We start from the raw sequence: 15,568 nt of genomic DNA, 5'->3' as shown, positions 1-15,568 counted from the left end.
CCAACGCGTGTTCATTTCTGTCTGTTTGCTTTTCGTAGCAGCCATCCTAAGGGGTGCAGGTGACATCTCACGGTGGGTTTGACTTGACGGTCAGCGGTGCTGAGCATCTTTTCACGCGTTCCTTGGTCATCCGCACGCCGTCTTCGGAGACACGTCTATTGCAGCCCTTCGCCCATTTTTAAACGGGGTTATTCGATTACGCCTTGTCGCTCGTAGTGGTTCTTTATGCATCGTGGGCGTCAACCCCTCGTCACGCACATGACTCGTGACTATTTTCTCCCACTCTGCAGGTTGCCTTTTCACCCCGTGGAGTGTGCGCTTCGATGCACAGAAGCGTTCAAGTTCAATGTAATCCCAGGCATATTTAGTTTTGTAAGAAACTGCCGGAGTCTTTTCCAGATTTTTTTTTCTTTATATTCCCGCCAGCAACGCAGGAGTGATCCCGTCTCTGCATACGTACGAGCATTTGGTGTTATCGCTTTGCAAATTTTAGCCATTCTGTCGGTGATATATCGTTCCGGTTCTCATTTGCACGTCCCTCCCTCATGGCTCAAGGACATATCTGCATGTGCTTATTTGTCACGTGTAAATTCTCTTCCACGAGATGTCTGTTCACGTCTTTTCCCACTTTCTAATTGGGCGGTTTGCTTTTTTATTGCTGGGTTTTTGAGTTTCAAAAATACAGTCGAGATCCTAGTCCTTTATGAGTTATGTGGTTTACAAATATTTTCTCCCATTATGTCGTTTGCAGTATTAACAAGATCTTTCACAGAGAAAAAGTTTTTAATTTTCGCGAGGTCCGATTTATCAAATTTTCCTTGCTTTTTTGTCACGTCTAATAGCTCTATTACCCACATTCCTCCTCCCACCCCCTTTTTTTCTTCTCTTAGAGAATCATCGCTCATTATTTCATAAAAGTCTTGCTCAGTCTGCGTGGCTCGGTTGAACGGAGGCCGACAAGGCTATGGCCACTCAGAGCCCTGTCTCCTGGGCTGGAGTGACCAGTTCAGGGGTGGTCAGGTCTCCTGAGGTGGACACTCACGGTCCTTCCTGTGACTTTTGCAAGAGCCACGGGGAAGGATGTGTCCCCCTTCTCCACGTGGACAGACGCTGTCTTGAGCAGAATCGAGAGAGAGAGAGAGAGAAAGACGGGGTGTCAGGCGCACTGTGCGAACTCCTGCATCCAGGCCCGTCTGGAGCTGGCTCCCCTTTGATGTCCCGATTCTAAGAGCCACCAGATCAGCCACCACCCTCCTCCCCAACCAGGCCGGTTTATACCGGGCTTACGAGGCATCTCGCCCAGCGTCCCGGGCGAGGGGCCGTCTGAGCGCATCATCCGTCCTTTCTCCTCTTCGTTTCTCTCTTCATCAGTCTGCTTTTCGCCAGACCAGGCCGCTGAAACTGCCTTCGATGAGGTGGCCGGTGACCCGGATTTTATGGTCTCTTTTTAGCTCTTTCTGTACTGAAGCTCTTTGCCCTCTGCGACGTGAAGTAAAACCCTTCCTCCTCTCTGCGTCTCTCTTTCTCGTGTCCCTCGGGGCCGTGACCTGGGTGATGCCCGTTACCCATCAGAGGTATAGCGTGACATGGGGCACAGACCCCTACGTCTTCTTCACATGCCGTCCGTTTTCTGCTTTCTCCTGACTTGTACGCGCTTTTAGGTTTTTGGACCCCAGAACTGAGCTTTGATCGTCCTTAAACGTTCTCTATGTGATATTAAGGATGCTGACGCTTGCATTTGATCTGGGGGGAACCACCCCTCACAGGGGGCCCATATCGGACATGCAACCAGCCGGGATTTCTTCGCAGAAACTTTTTTTTAATATCCGGCCCATTTGGGATGTCTGGTTGTCTGGGAACCGACTCCCTCTCCCAACACCTCAGCTGATGTGCCGAGATAATTTGATGCGAGTTCAACTATCTTAAACAGAAAAGGAAATTAAATATCTCACACGAGGAGCACGTCCAAGGTAGCAGCTCTCCAGGGTACGCTCATTGGCCCTACATTGTCACCAAGCATCCTTCTCATTTGCCATGTTCCTCATGGTCCCAAGATGGCTGGACTTCTAGGCATCACTGTGACAGGTTGCAAAGGTGGCTACAGTGTTTTTTTTTTTTTTTTAAGCGACTCCTGTCAGGAGATATAGTCTCTTTCTCCACCCAACAGCGGTTAGCCACGTGACTTGCTCTGGTCAGTGGGACAAGACTAACGTGATACATGGAGACATTTGAAAAGTGCTTTCATGTGAGAGTTTCTCCCGCCTCTCACTGCTTGGAACTTGAGACACTATTTTATGAAGCTTGGGCATGCTTGGCGGCAGAATAGAAACGAGCCACGCCACACACCCCAGCTCACTCCTGGCTTGCCGGTTGTCAGATGTGTAAGGCCATTTTAGACTTTCTGGCCCCAGCTGAACTGGCCCATCTCAGAAGAACCACCTGGCCAACACATGCGTGAGAAATAAATGATGATGTATGGAGTCACTAGATTTGGGGGTGGTTTGCTATGTAGCGCAAGCTGAGGATGATGGAATCATACACGGACACAGCGACACACAGTAACAGGAGAGCGGCCCTCTTGACACTGTATCTGTTTTGAGCTGCGAGAGATATTTCCTTATGTATCTTTGGCTAGAACCACATCATACGTCTATGCCTAAACCCCTCACCAGCAAAGGGACTAGAATGACCACGCTCAGCTTGGAAAAGCACCGGGACCCTGCAGAGATGAGCAGACGACTGTCCCCCAAATGGACTCTTCCGGAAAACCAGAAGCCTTCTGTCTTTTTGGCAGAGCCCCACACGGAGTGGGGACAATGCATAAAGGAGCAGTGGCTTCTCCACAGGGATCCAGCAGGCGTCCACTGTATGTGCGGGCCCCCAGAAATTGCATTTCCTGATTCTCCCCATCGTCCCCGCCTCCAGCTACGGCTAGTTGGACAAGCGACACGCCGGGTGAAAAGATGAATCAATGAGAGTCTTTATCTGGGTGTTTGGAATTAAGAAGGTATGCTAGCACCTGCGGGGGGTGGGAACCATATCAAGTATTCTAGGAGGATGGGGAGGGCTGTTCTTCCTAAGTGGAAGAGAGAGAGAGAGAGAGAGAGAGAGAGAGAGAGAGAGAGAGAAAATCTAGTTAATATCTTTCTATCGTCTAGATCCAGTCTCTCTGGGAGCCTGGCTAGCTCGCTGCTCTGGGCTATGTAATCTACCTCTGTGGTTCTCACAGTGATTTTTCTTTCATTCACTGGAGCGAGCCCTAATGAGCTTCTGTTACTCACAATAAAAGTGTTTTTAACATATTGTTCTTATGCAAAGATGCCCAACCTTACTCATAAGATAAATGCAAATTAAAATTACACCGAGACACCATTTATCGCTTACGAGATTGGCAAGCAGAGGAGGATCTAACGAGTTTACCAATCAGGCTGCAGGCGACCAGGCATTGCCATCATGACTGGTGCGGGTGCAGGAGGTCACACGGGCCCTGCGGAGGGCCAGCTGGTGACATCCGTCAGCCACAAGCATGCCCTCGCCCTTCAACTTGGCCGTTCTCAGTTCTGGGATTTATTTAGGGACATGCCGCTGTGCGAGAAATGAAGCATGTACAGGGTCGTCTGCTACAGCGCCGTGTGTAGCCCTAAAAGTTTGGAGACGGTCCAAGTGCTCGCCGCGGGGCCTGGTTTAACTAGGCGCATGCTCAGGGAGAGTACAACGCAGCCGTAAAAATTAATGAAGCTCTTTATACTCTAATATGGCAAGGCCTCCAGAGAGATCGAGTGAAAAAAACAACAACAACAACACAGTACAGAATATTGTGCATCGTATGATTCCTTTTGTATGAGAAGGGCGGGGGGAAGACTATGTAGGAATATGTATTCTCATTTTCTCAAAGCGTGGAAAGGTGACCGAGAAACTAAGCAATGAACAGACACGGTTATTTCTAAGGGTTGGGGAGGCCTGGCTGGGGTTGGGAGGTACGCGTCTCGACTCTAATCTTGTCTATCATTTGACTTTTGAAAAGGCGAACGTGTTAACCGTTCTAAAAATGAGCATGGGTAAAAAAGCCATTTTTCAGTTACGTATCATTCTGTTCCACCTGAAGAATTCGGGGTGGTGGGAACAAAACATGCTATGTTGACAACCTTGACACTTGTTTTAAAAAAAAACAAACATCGAAAACTGCAACGTGCCGACAGAAATCCAAAAGCAGAGAAAATGCACAAGGGATGCGCCCTGAACAGAACCGCTTCTCGAGCTCTGGCGTTTGGCGCTGTGGCTGCGCCTTCGGCCCCTGCCCTGCAGGCCGCCCGGCTCCTGGAAGCCCAGTGTTATTGACCAGCACCCCGCTGGCCCCTTCCGGGTAAGCCGAACGGCCAAGCATGGCAAAGGGTTCCAGGACAAAGAGTTCCAGGATAAAGAGACTCGTTATATTAAATATATATATATTTTTTATGTAAATATATATATATATTTTTTAATCTGCGGAGATCAGGTGGCCTCTGAGAGAATGACAAAATCTGTTTTTTCTTCCTCGTATGTCCCGCCATTGACACGCTCTAGTTTTGAGGGAGAGCGAGTAAAGGTTGCTGGGGTGTCGCTGAGCTGGCATCTCCTCACAGATGCGGGCGGCGGGGGTCCGATGGCCTGGGGGGCTGTGTCTCATCAGTGCTCAGGCTCTGAGGTCAGGCTGGGGGAGGGGTACAGCTCTTCCCTTTTTGTGACTGAGCCATTCTGGGCTCAGGCTTAACTTCCCTGTCACTCTGTGGTGCTATTGCTAATCTCTGTAATTATTAGGAGGATTCCACGCGTTAACCCATAAAGTTCAGAACAGCACCTAGCACACGCCAAGTCCCTAGTACGTGTTTCACTAAGAGAAACAGCGATGCAGACTTTATTGTCGTGTGGCTTCGGGTGGCTAGGAAAGGTGGTAGGTATGTAAAAAAGGTCGTTGTCCCCCCATCCTGCCGCCCCGACCCATTTCATACAATCCTTTCGGATTGAGAAGAGGTCCCTGGACGACAGTTCGTACTCGGCTAAGATAATAAATATAGTTCCAGTAGCGACTACGGAGCAGGCACCACACGCCAAGGAGGGTGACTTGGCAAACGAGACGGGACAGCTGCTCCCCTCGCAGAAGTCCTCGGCTACCAGGGGAGGCGGACACGTAAACAGATGGCACAGTGCAGGGTAAGTGTGACGACCGGGTCAGCTCAGGATGTCACAGGGTCGCAAGGGAGGGGCATTTGATTTAAACTCCAGGCACCAGGAAAGGCTTCTGAGAAGCCGGATGGGGAGAGCACATCCCCACCATGTCCGGTCATGAGGCGACCCTCTCTCTCCTGGAGCAAAAATTGTAACAGTAGCCGTAGCACTAATGATAATAATTAAAGCACATTCGTGGCTCGCTCCAAGCACGTGGCTGAAGTAGGTCACTTAACCCTAAGAGATTCTCGGTGGATTAACTGCACTGACGTGGCCCGACCTCACCCACCTCACCCTAATCCCGGCCGGAATATCACGTCTTCGTTTAAATAGTTGATGCTTTCGTCATCATGTTTTTTTTTTTTTTGCATTCGTTTCCATTTTTAGGTATATTGCATTGAACGATTGTTTATCTTGCTCACTGATTTCTTGTGCCCCTTAAATTTGGGGCTGGAGCTGAGTGCCTCGCTCTCCTCGTCCTGACGAGGAGGCCTAAGGCAGAGCTGTCGTCCCCCACCCCGCCCCACCCAGGCCCTCTGTGCAGAGGCGGCTCCAGTTCCTCCTGGGGGACACTGAGGCGGCCCCAGTTCCTCCTGGGGGACAGCGTCGTGGGAGGAAGGAGAAAGAGAAAGAGAAAGTGTGCCTTGCTCTCACGTGGTCATCCCTCGGTGTCCCGATTCCCCAAATGGGGTCCTGCAGCGACTTTCCATGTGGCTTTCACGTGGCACCAGCTCCCGCTGGATCTCACAGGGAGAGTAGCTCCTGATGGAACTTGCTTTTTCCATCACTCTGCAAACACCGAGGGGGAAGCCTCAGGTTGGAGCTGGTGGGTGTTCAACACCCCTGTGACACTCGCTAACGCAGAGCCCCTTGGAGGGGGAGGGGGGCAGGGCTGGAACCCCACAGTGGCAAGTCCGGGTGGCACTGTCTGTGCTGTTACTGCGGGGGTGGGGGTGGGGGGAGGGGCGGAGGACCCCGGCGGGCACCGCGGCCCGGTCTGGATGTCCGGCCTTTCTGCGTGTGCCCTCACGGCCTCAGCTTTTCAATTTCCTTTTCTAGAATTTACTAAACCAAACAAAACCTTTCCCTAACCCGAATATTGAGTTTAATTGTGCAGTGTTCATTATTACACAGCGTTTCACCCACAATTACTTCCTGTTCAAGTTCCTGTTTGTCACTGTGCCGGGAGCCCGCCCAGGTCCTGGAGGAGCAAAGGGGAATCTGGAGACACAGCTCCCCACCCCCAAGGAGGCGTGGGCTGTGACAGCGGGGCAGATCCAGGACCCTGGGGTCTCACAGCTACACGGAGCCCCCGGCTCCCAGGTGGGACCCAGGGCCTGAGGACAGCCGGTGGTGGAAGCCTCAAGTCTGGGCCCTTATCCGTGAGAAATGGGTGCCTGCAGGATAGGCACGTGTATTCGTGCAGAGAATGAACACCAACATATGCAAAAAAGCACAGACAAACTTTACAGATAAGACTTAGAGAAAAAACCCCAGAAACGGTCCAATTCCCGTTTACAGGAAGTTCAAGAACAGGCAAGACTCATCTATGATCTCAGCCTTAAAATAGAAGGAAATTCGGACCCATGCCACGACACGGACGGACCTCGGGGATGGGAGGCTGACTGTAATAAGCCAGTGCAAAGGACCGAATGTTTGTGACCCCCTCAAACTCATCTGTGAAGCCTTAGTCCCCCATGTGACGGTAGGTGGAGGTGGGGTGTTCGGGAGGTGATTAGGTTTGTACGAGATCACGAGGGCGGAGCCCCCACGATGAGATTAATGTCCTTATACAAAGAAGAGACATGAGGTCTCATGTCATCTCATCTCCGCCTCCATCTCTACCTCCAGCTTCGCCGAGAGCCTGACCTGGCCGGCACCCTGAGCTTGGACTTCCAGCCTCCAGAACCATGAGAAGTAAATATGTATTGTTTAAGCCCCCCAGTCCATGGTCAGTGGTCATAGCGGCCTGAACTAAGATCACCGGTCACCAAAGGATATGCACAGGTCCAGCTCACGTGAATTACCTAGAGCTGTCAAATTCAGAGAGACGGGAAACAGTGGGGTGGTTGCTAGGGCCTGGGTGCAGGAGGAATGGGGTGTTGTCGCATGGGCGTAGGGCTTCGGTTTCACAAGATGAGCGAGTTCTGGAGGTGGATGGCACAGCAGTGTGAGTGAGCGCGCGTCACACCACTGACTGCTCGCTTCGAGAGGGCCAGTCGGCATCACGGCGAGACGGCCGCTCGCACCTGCTGGCACGGCTGTCGTCAAAGAGACGGAGAGAAAAAGAAAGGACGTGGGGAAAGGGGAACCCTCGTCCCCTGGCGGGATTGCAGATGGTCCGGCCACTGTGGGAAACAGGACGGAGGTTCCTCAAAAAGTTAACAATAGGACTACCACGTGAGCCGGCAGCCCCGCTTCTGGGTATTTTTCCGAAGGAAATGAAATCGCTGTCTTGAAGAGGTCTCTGCACCCCCATGTTCACTGCAGAATGATTCACAAGAGCCAAGATGTGGAAAGGGCCTGAATGCCCGTCGATAGATGAATGGGTAAAGAAGCCGTGGCCTATTTACACGACGGAGGATTATTCAGCCCTAAGAAAGAAGTAAATCCTGCCATTTGTGACAACGGGGATGAAACTTGAGGACATTACGCTAAATGAAATTAAGTCAGAGAAAGAGAAATACTGTATGATCTCACTTGTGTGTGTCATCTAGAAAAACCAGACTCATAGAGACAGAGAGCAGGTTAACGGTTGCCAGGGGCTGGGAGGGTAGGGTGCGGGCTAAGTGGGTGAAGGAGGTCAAGAGGTACAGGTTCCAGTTCTAAGTCCCGGGCTGTGATGTACAGCGTGGTGACCACAGAGAACGACACTGTATTCTGTATTTTCAAGTTGCTAAGAGAGTAGATCTTCAAATTTCTCATCACAAGAAAAAAAATTTGCAACTATGTGAAGTGAGCGATGTTAACTAAACTTACTGCGATAATCATTTTGTAATATATGCATATACCATAAAATAATTATGTTGCACATCACAAACTGTTACAATGTTTTTTGTCAGTTCTATCCCAATAAAACTGGGGGAAGAAAAGAAATGGTTAAGATGGTAAATTTTATGTTGCATATTTTTCGTTACACATACCGTGTCGCAATTAAAAAATTGTTACATATGTCGTTACATAAATTTTATGTTGCATATTTTTTGTTACACATACCGTGTCGCAATTAAAAAATTGTTACATATGTCGTTACATATATTATGTAACATTTGATGTAAATTTTACGTTGCACATATTGTGCCACAATTAAAATTTTTTAAAAAAAGTAAGTAAACCTAATCTGTGCCGATAGAAGCCACCCAGCGTTTCCTTCTGCTGGGGCTAATTTCTGGGAAGGGGTGCAAGAGCGTTTTCTGGGGTGCTAGAACTTTCCTCTGTTTTGATCTGGTGTGTATAGACATACGCAAAAACATATTCTACTGCAGACTTAAAATTGATGTACCTTATTGTATTTATGTTACATTGCAGCAAGAGAAACATTCTTCTGCAGATAGTGGGTTCGCTTTTCCGGTCGAGTTTTCCTATGCAGGAGTGTCCCTACCAGATGCAAATGTGTTGTTCCCCATGGGACGTCATAGTAACAGCCATAGTGGTTGTTAGCTATAGCCATAGTGGTTGTTAGCTATGAGCATAGCTATGAGCACTGAGCATAGCTCTGTGCTCAGGTGACCTGGGTTCAAGTCACTGTGCTGCCCGTGTCTAACGCGGAGCCTTGAGAATGCCAGTGGCCCAAGTGCCAGGCTCCAAAACCTCTCCGTAACTCCGTGTTCTCGTCTGTCACCAACACAGGAGTCACGCGGTGGAGACGCCAGTGCCTGTAAAGTGTTCGGCACAGGGTCCGGTTCCGTGTTAGTGTCCAACCAATATTATTTTTTTCCCATTGACCTGTTTATTGTGGTAAAGTACACAAAATGTAACATTTACCGTTTCGACCCCCATTTTGAGGGTGCAGTTCGGTGGCATGAAGCGCGTTCACGTTATTGTGTCACCTCCAGAACCCCTTCTTCTCACGTTAAAGTTCTATACCAATGAATCCATTCGCCTTTCCTCCCATTCGTCTTTAAAATCGTGCTAAAATACATCAACAAAATTATCATCTTTACCATTTTAAGTGTGCGGATCAGCGGTATAAAGCGCATTCGCACTTTCGTGCAATTGTCACCATCCTCTCCAGCCCTCTTCTCATTTTGCAAAACGGAAACTCAATATCCCACTGGACGAGAAGTCCCCGTTCTTCCCGATCACTGTTCTCCTTTCTGCCTCGGTGAGTCTGAACACTGCAGGTGTCTTGTGCAGGCTGAATCACACGACCTTCGTCTTTTTGTAACTGGCTTCTTTCACTCAGCATGATGTTCTCAAAGTTCCCCCATGCTGTAGCAGGTGTCAGAATTTTCTCCCTTTTTAGGGATGAATAGTATTCCGTTGTATGTGTGGGCCACATTCTGCTTACACATCCATCTGCCGATGGGCGGGTGGACTGTTTTTCCACGTGTCAGCCACTGTGAATAACGCCGCTACGCTATTGGGGTAAAATATCTCTTTCAGATCCTGCTTTCGTGATATACTTTCATTTTCAACCTTTGTGTCTTTGGATCTGAACTGATTCTCTTGTAGATAGCATATAGTTGGAGGGCATTTTAAAAATCCATTCTGACAGTCTCTGTCTTTTGATTGGAGATTTTACATTTAAAGTAATTACTGATACGGAGAGACTGCTGTCATTTCGCTATTTGTTTTCTCTATGCCTTTTAGCTTTTCCAAATTCCTCATTTCCTGTGTTACTGTCTTCTTTTGTGTTTAGTTGATTTTTTTTCGTAGTGAAACATTTTAATTCTCTTCTCATTTCCTTTTGTGTATATTTTATAACTATTTTCTTTGTGGTTACTATGGGGATTACATTTAACACACCAGCATTAAAACACTCTAATTTGAATTTGTACCGGCTTTCCTTGACAGCATACGAACTCTGCTCTTGTACGGTTCTGTCCCCACCTCTTTCAGTTAATGACGTCACAAAGTGACATCTTGACATGTTATGTGTCCCAAAACATAAATGAATGTTCTTATTTTTATGAGTACTAGTCTCTTAAATTACGTAGAAAACAAATGTGGAGTTACAAACCAACGTCACAATAATACTAGTTTTCATAATCGCCCGTATATTTACTTTTACTGAGATCTTTATTTTTCATCTGGCTTTGAGTTACTGCCTAGTGTCTTTTCATTTCAATCCACATGGCTCTCTTTAGCATTTCTTGCAGAGGTCTGGTGGTAAAAAAAGAAGTTCCCAAACCATTATTCACCTAAGAATGTCTTAATTTCTCCTGCACAGTCTGAAGGACAGTTTGGCCATTTATAGGATTCTTGGTCGACTTACTTTTTTTTTTCTTTTCTTTTAACACCTTGAACATATCAGTCTACCGCCTTCTGGCCTCTGAGGTTTCTGGTGAGAAATCAGCTCATAACCTTATCGGGGGCCCCTTGTATGTGAGGGTCATTTCTCTCTTGCTACTTTCAAGATTCTCTCTTTGTCTTATTCTTCCGGCAGTCTGCTCATGATGTCTCGGTGTGAGTCCCTTTGAGTTTATCCTACTTATTGAGCTTCTTGGATGTTTATGTTCACATCGATCATCAAATCTGGGTAGTTTTTGGCCATGATTTCTTCAAATAATCTTTCTGCCCTTTCTGTCTCTCTTCTCCTTCCTGGACTACCGCAATGCATAGGATGATTGCTTGATGATACCCTACGGGCTCCTCAGGCTGTGTTACTTTTTTTCAATCCTTTGTCTTTCTGTTCCTTGATAATTTCAATTGTCTTCTCTTCAGGTCCATCAATTCTTTTATCTATCTGCTCAAATCTGCCTTTGAATATCCCTCTGGTAAAATTTTTGTTTCCGTTTCTGTACTTTTCATCTCTAGAACTTCGTTTTGGTTTCTTTTTAAGTCCTCTCTCTCTCTCTCGACATTTCCATTTTGTTTATCCATCATTTTCTTGACTTGCTGTGTGTCTTCCATGAGTTCTTTGAGCATCTTTAAGACAGGTGTTTTAAAGTCTTTGTCTAGTAGGTTTTCCAAGCGGTCTTTCTGGGGGGCAGTGTCTGTGGGTTTATTTTTTGTCCTTGGAATGAGCCATAGTCTCCTGTTTCTTAATATTAGTTTTTGATTATTAGTAGTAGCAGTTCTAGAGTGACATTGAGAATCACTTAACTTTTTCAAATTTCTGTGTCCTCATATGTGAGATGAGAATTGTGACATTTTAAAAAATCAGTAAGTATTTATCGAGCTCTTCCTGTGTGACCCCTGAATTCTTTTGACACTCTTTTTATTGAGACATGGGGTCTCCCCTTGAAGACAGGCTCTGTGACTGCTTGATCGATAGCATATGTCGGAAATAACGGTGTCAGTTTCCAGATCAGTCTTTAAGGAACTATCATCTTCTGCTTCCTGTCTCTTGAGACATTCACTCTTGGAGGGCAGCCACCACACTGTGAGGCTGCCAGTGGAGAGGTCCATATAAAAGGGAAGTAAGACCTCGGCTCAAAGCGATGGCTGAGCTCTTGACTGACAGCCAGCTCTGACTTATCAGCCATGTGAGTGAGCATCTTGAAGGCAGATCTTTCAGCTTCCGGTCAAGCCACCACTGCCGTTGCCACATGGAGTAGAGATGAGCACTTATGTATGTTATCTCGTTAGAAAAAGAATTAATTAATTTAATTACGTAAAATCTCTTCTTTAGAACAAAGCTGTCCAAAGAAAAATAATGTGAGCCACATAATCTTATCTTCTCTAGTAGCCACTTTAAAGCGGTATAAGAAACAGGTGAAATGAATTTTAGAGAAAAAAATCTGGTTTAGCCCAATATATCCAAAATATTTTAATTTCAACAGGCAATGAAGATAAAAATTATGAGATATTTTACATTCTTTTTCATACTAAACACTTGATTCTTTGAAGTGTATTTTACACTTACTGTCACATCTCAGTTCGGATGAGCTACATTCCAAAAGCTCAATGGCCACATGTGGCTGGTGACGCCCATGTTAGTATATCTTAGTATAGAAGACTTGAAAGGCAGACTAGGACATCTCTGCCCCTATCTTACAGATGAGGGAGGAGGTGACTAGCCCAAGGTTATGCACGGTGAGTCAAGTTTGTCCACATCCTAATCCCTAGAGCCCATGAAAGCTTCCTTGGTTGGAAAAATGTTCTTTGCAGATGCAATTAGGTTAAGGAGTCTTGGATAAAGAGATCAGCCTAAATTATCTGGGTGAGCTCTCAATCCAATGACCAGTGTCCTTGTAAGATAAGATGGGAGATTAGACAGATGGAAGAGGAGAAGAGGGACTCATAGAAGAAAGTCGTGAAGATGGAGGCGGGTGTGAGAGTGATGTGGCCACAAGCCAAGGAGGCCGAGGAACGGGTCAGTCACCAGAACCAGGAAGAGGCAAGGACGGGTTGTCCTCTGAAGCCTCCGCAGGGAGTAGGGCCTTCTGGCCCCCAGAATTACGAGATCGTCAATGTCTATTATTTTTAGCCGCCTGGTTTTGTGATAATTTGTTATGGCAGCCACAGGAAGCTAACATATGCAGCAAGTCTGACCTTGAACTCCGTTCCCAGCCAGAGCCACCTGACTCCTCATCGCCTCTGAAGTCTTTCAAGCGGCCAGTGCTCATCCCTTTATAAACTGCATGGCCCATGCAGAGGCTCTGGTGACCTCGAATGCCCATGCCCGACCTATAGTGAGCCACTGCCCTTTAGCTCTGTGCGACACTTTGCCATGTGGTCACCTCTTGTTCCATCTACTCAAATGACCTCAACCGCTCTCCCAATTTTATTTTCTCTCCCCTTTTGTTTTTCCCACAGTGTCTAGGGCCATCTTTAAAGAAAATGTGAGTCATCGCAGGCCTCAAACTCTGCCCTCAACTCTCCGTTCACGGGAGTGAAGTCCGAGCTCCTTACCGCGTCCCCAGGGATGGCCCCGCCACTCCGCCGACCTCGTCCTCCACCTGCCTCCGCCTCCCGCTCCCCACTCCGGCCGCTTCTCTGACATGCCAAGTGCACTCCTTCCCAGGGTCCTTTGCGTTCACTGTCTGGAACATTCTATGCTCAGCTAGCACCCTGGTTCAGGACCCTCACTTCATCCGGGTCTTCGCCCCCTTTTAAAGGCTCTCCTTGGCCACTGCCGCTGTTCCTTCCTCGATCATGCTTTTTCTTTGCGGTGTGAATCTCCGTCTAGTACAGAATTTTAGTTTGCTGCTTTATCGTGCATCTTCCCCGTTATACTGTAAGCTCCACGAAGGCGGGGCCTTTCTCTACTTTCTATAACCACGGTGGACCGGCAAAAAGCGAGTGCCCAATAAATTCACTGCAGCACAAACAAACAAATGAATGAAAGGCTCCCTGCAGCCCTATATGTATTTTTTCTTTTCTAAAGAAGTCAGAACCTGGATATTTAGGTTAAATTCTACCCAATGTGAACAACAAGAGAGAAAATTCACTGGGCTGGCTAAAAAATGTGTTCAAGGGCCACCCGTTTGAGACCTCTGCCCTATGGGGCTCTGGCCCTGGTGGGACCGGTGTCCCGTGACCTTCAGACGGTGCAGGCCCTCTGGGAGTCAGGTGGGTCTTCGGGATCCACCAGCCCTTGCCTCCCCAGGCCCCATGAGGCACTGTTTGTTGTTACAGACCAAAGCCATCCAGACTCGGTTCAAAAGGCAGGATGTGGTCTGCAAGCTTCCAGCTCATCGGTTCAAAGGAAAGTGACTTCAGTAGCAGTGACTCCTGAGATGTCCCCCTCGCATCCCCCGGGAGCGGACAGAGCCTTAAAGGACTAATAATAGACAGGCACGTCCAGTTTCCTAAACATGTCAACCTTAAAAGCAAGCGCTATTTTTTCCCTCGTTACCTTTGAATTACTATGTGGGGAGGGACATTCTGTTATGACAAGCTTTGCTCGCCACATGCCACTCAGCAGCTTCCAGGCGAAGTCGTCATGGCGGGGCAAAAGTTCAGTGTCGCCCGTTTGGATCCCTCCTGCCGGCGTTTGTCCCTTCATCGCCAGTAGGATTTGTAGGTAGGCAGTGTGACTTGGGGGTGTATATGTTAATCGCTCTGAAACACAGCATCCGTGTCCATAACGAAAGTTATGGGACTGCATGGGGTTGTTGGGAAGACTAAATAAGGCAGTGCAAGCCATCTGATGTCTACCATTACAGAACACCTGCTGGACACCCGTGCGGGTAAGGGGTGCGAGCCTTAAATTTTCCAGGCCCTCGTTTGTTGGCTCAATCGCTCACTCATTCCACCAGTGTTCATGGAGCTCCTAGGAGAGGTCAAGCAATGAGCCGGTTGTAGGGGACATGATGAGCGGCGCCGGCCCTCAGAGCTAGTCCAGTCCAGCGCAGAGCTGCCCTTCAGGTGTGGGGCGCGGTGATGCCTGCGGGGGGCCGGGGGCGGGGGTGGGAGACACCGGGTCGGCAGGGCGCGGAATCGCTCTGCGTTACTCATCTAGGCGGCTCTTACTCCTGATAGCCTTTCCATTCTCCCATCCAGGACAGCGTCCCAGTTGGATGTGAATGTGTCTTTAACACCTAACGCTCGTTAACCTCCGTCCTAAGGAGTCAAAGATGGCCCAGATGCAGCGGTTTGGGGCAGGTGGCGGCGTTCGGCGAGATTTTCATGGTACGGATACGTCTTGCCGCTCAAACTCAAAACCACACAGACTTCTTTTTCTCAGGGGGCGCACGAATATGACCGGCCTTGCCGAAGATGGGTCAGGAGGGAACGAGGTCGAGGAGGTACTGACCTCTGAATCCCCTCCTGCGTTTAGCCCTTTTCCAGCTGAGGACACGGAGTGTCTTGGTGGAGGGGTGGAGAGGGGGTGGGGGTCCTCTTCTAATTGGTCAGGCAGGCACAGGTGGGACTCGTCCTTGCGGTGCCCCCACATACATCTATGTGTCTCTAAGATCCAGGGGGCCCCTCCCCGCCCTGTGCGGCACGTGTGTGCGGGTCTTTAAGTGCGTGGAGCCACAACGCCTTTTTGAATGAGTGACGGCGGGAGCCCAGCCCTCCAGGAGACGCGTGCAGACTGACCAATGGGATGGGTGGCGGGTGGATGGGCACCAGCCTCGCGGAGGTCGGGGAGCAACCGCCGCGCCCACCCTACCCACCCCCCCAGCCCCCGTGCGTCCTGCTCTCGGTTCCCCGGGGCTCCTTCCTCAGCGCCACCGCAGGCCGGGGACGAGTCGGGGGGCAGGCTCGCGTCTGACGGCGGTGGGTGGCGGTCCCCGCGCCGCGGCAGAGA

This window comes from Pteropus alecto, unplaced genomic scaffold (assembly GCF_000325575.1).
Source record: "Pteropus alecto unplaced genomic scaffold, ASM32557v1 scaffold15, whole genome shotgun sequence".
In the NCBI taxonomy this organism is placed as follows: Eukaryota; Metazoa; Chordata; class Mammalia; order Chiroptera; family Pteropodidae; genus Pteropus; species Pteropus alecto.
This window is presented reverse-complemented; position numbering follows the sequence as displayed.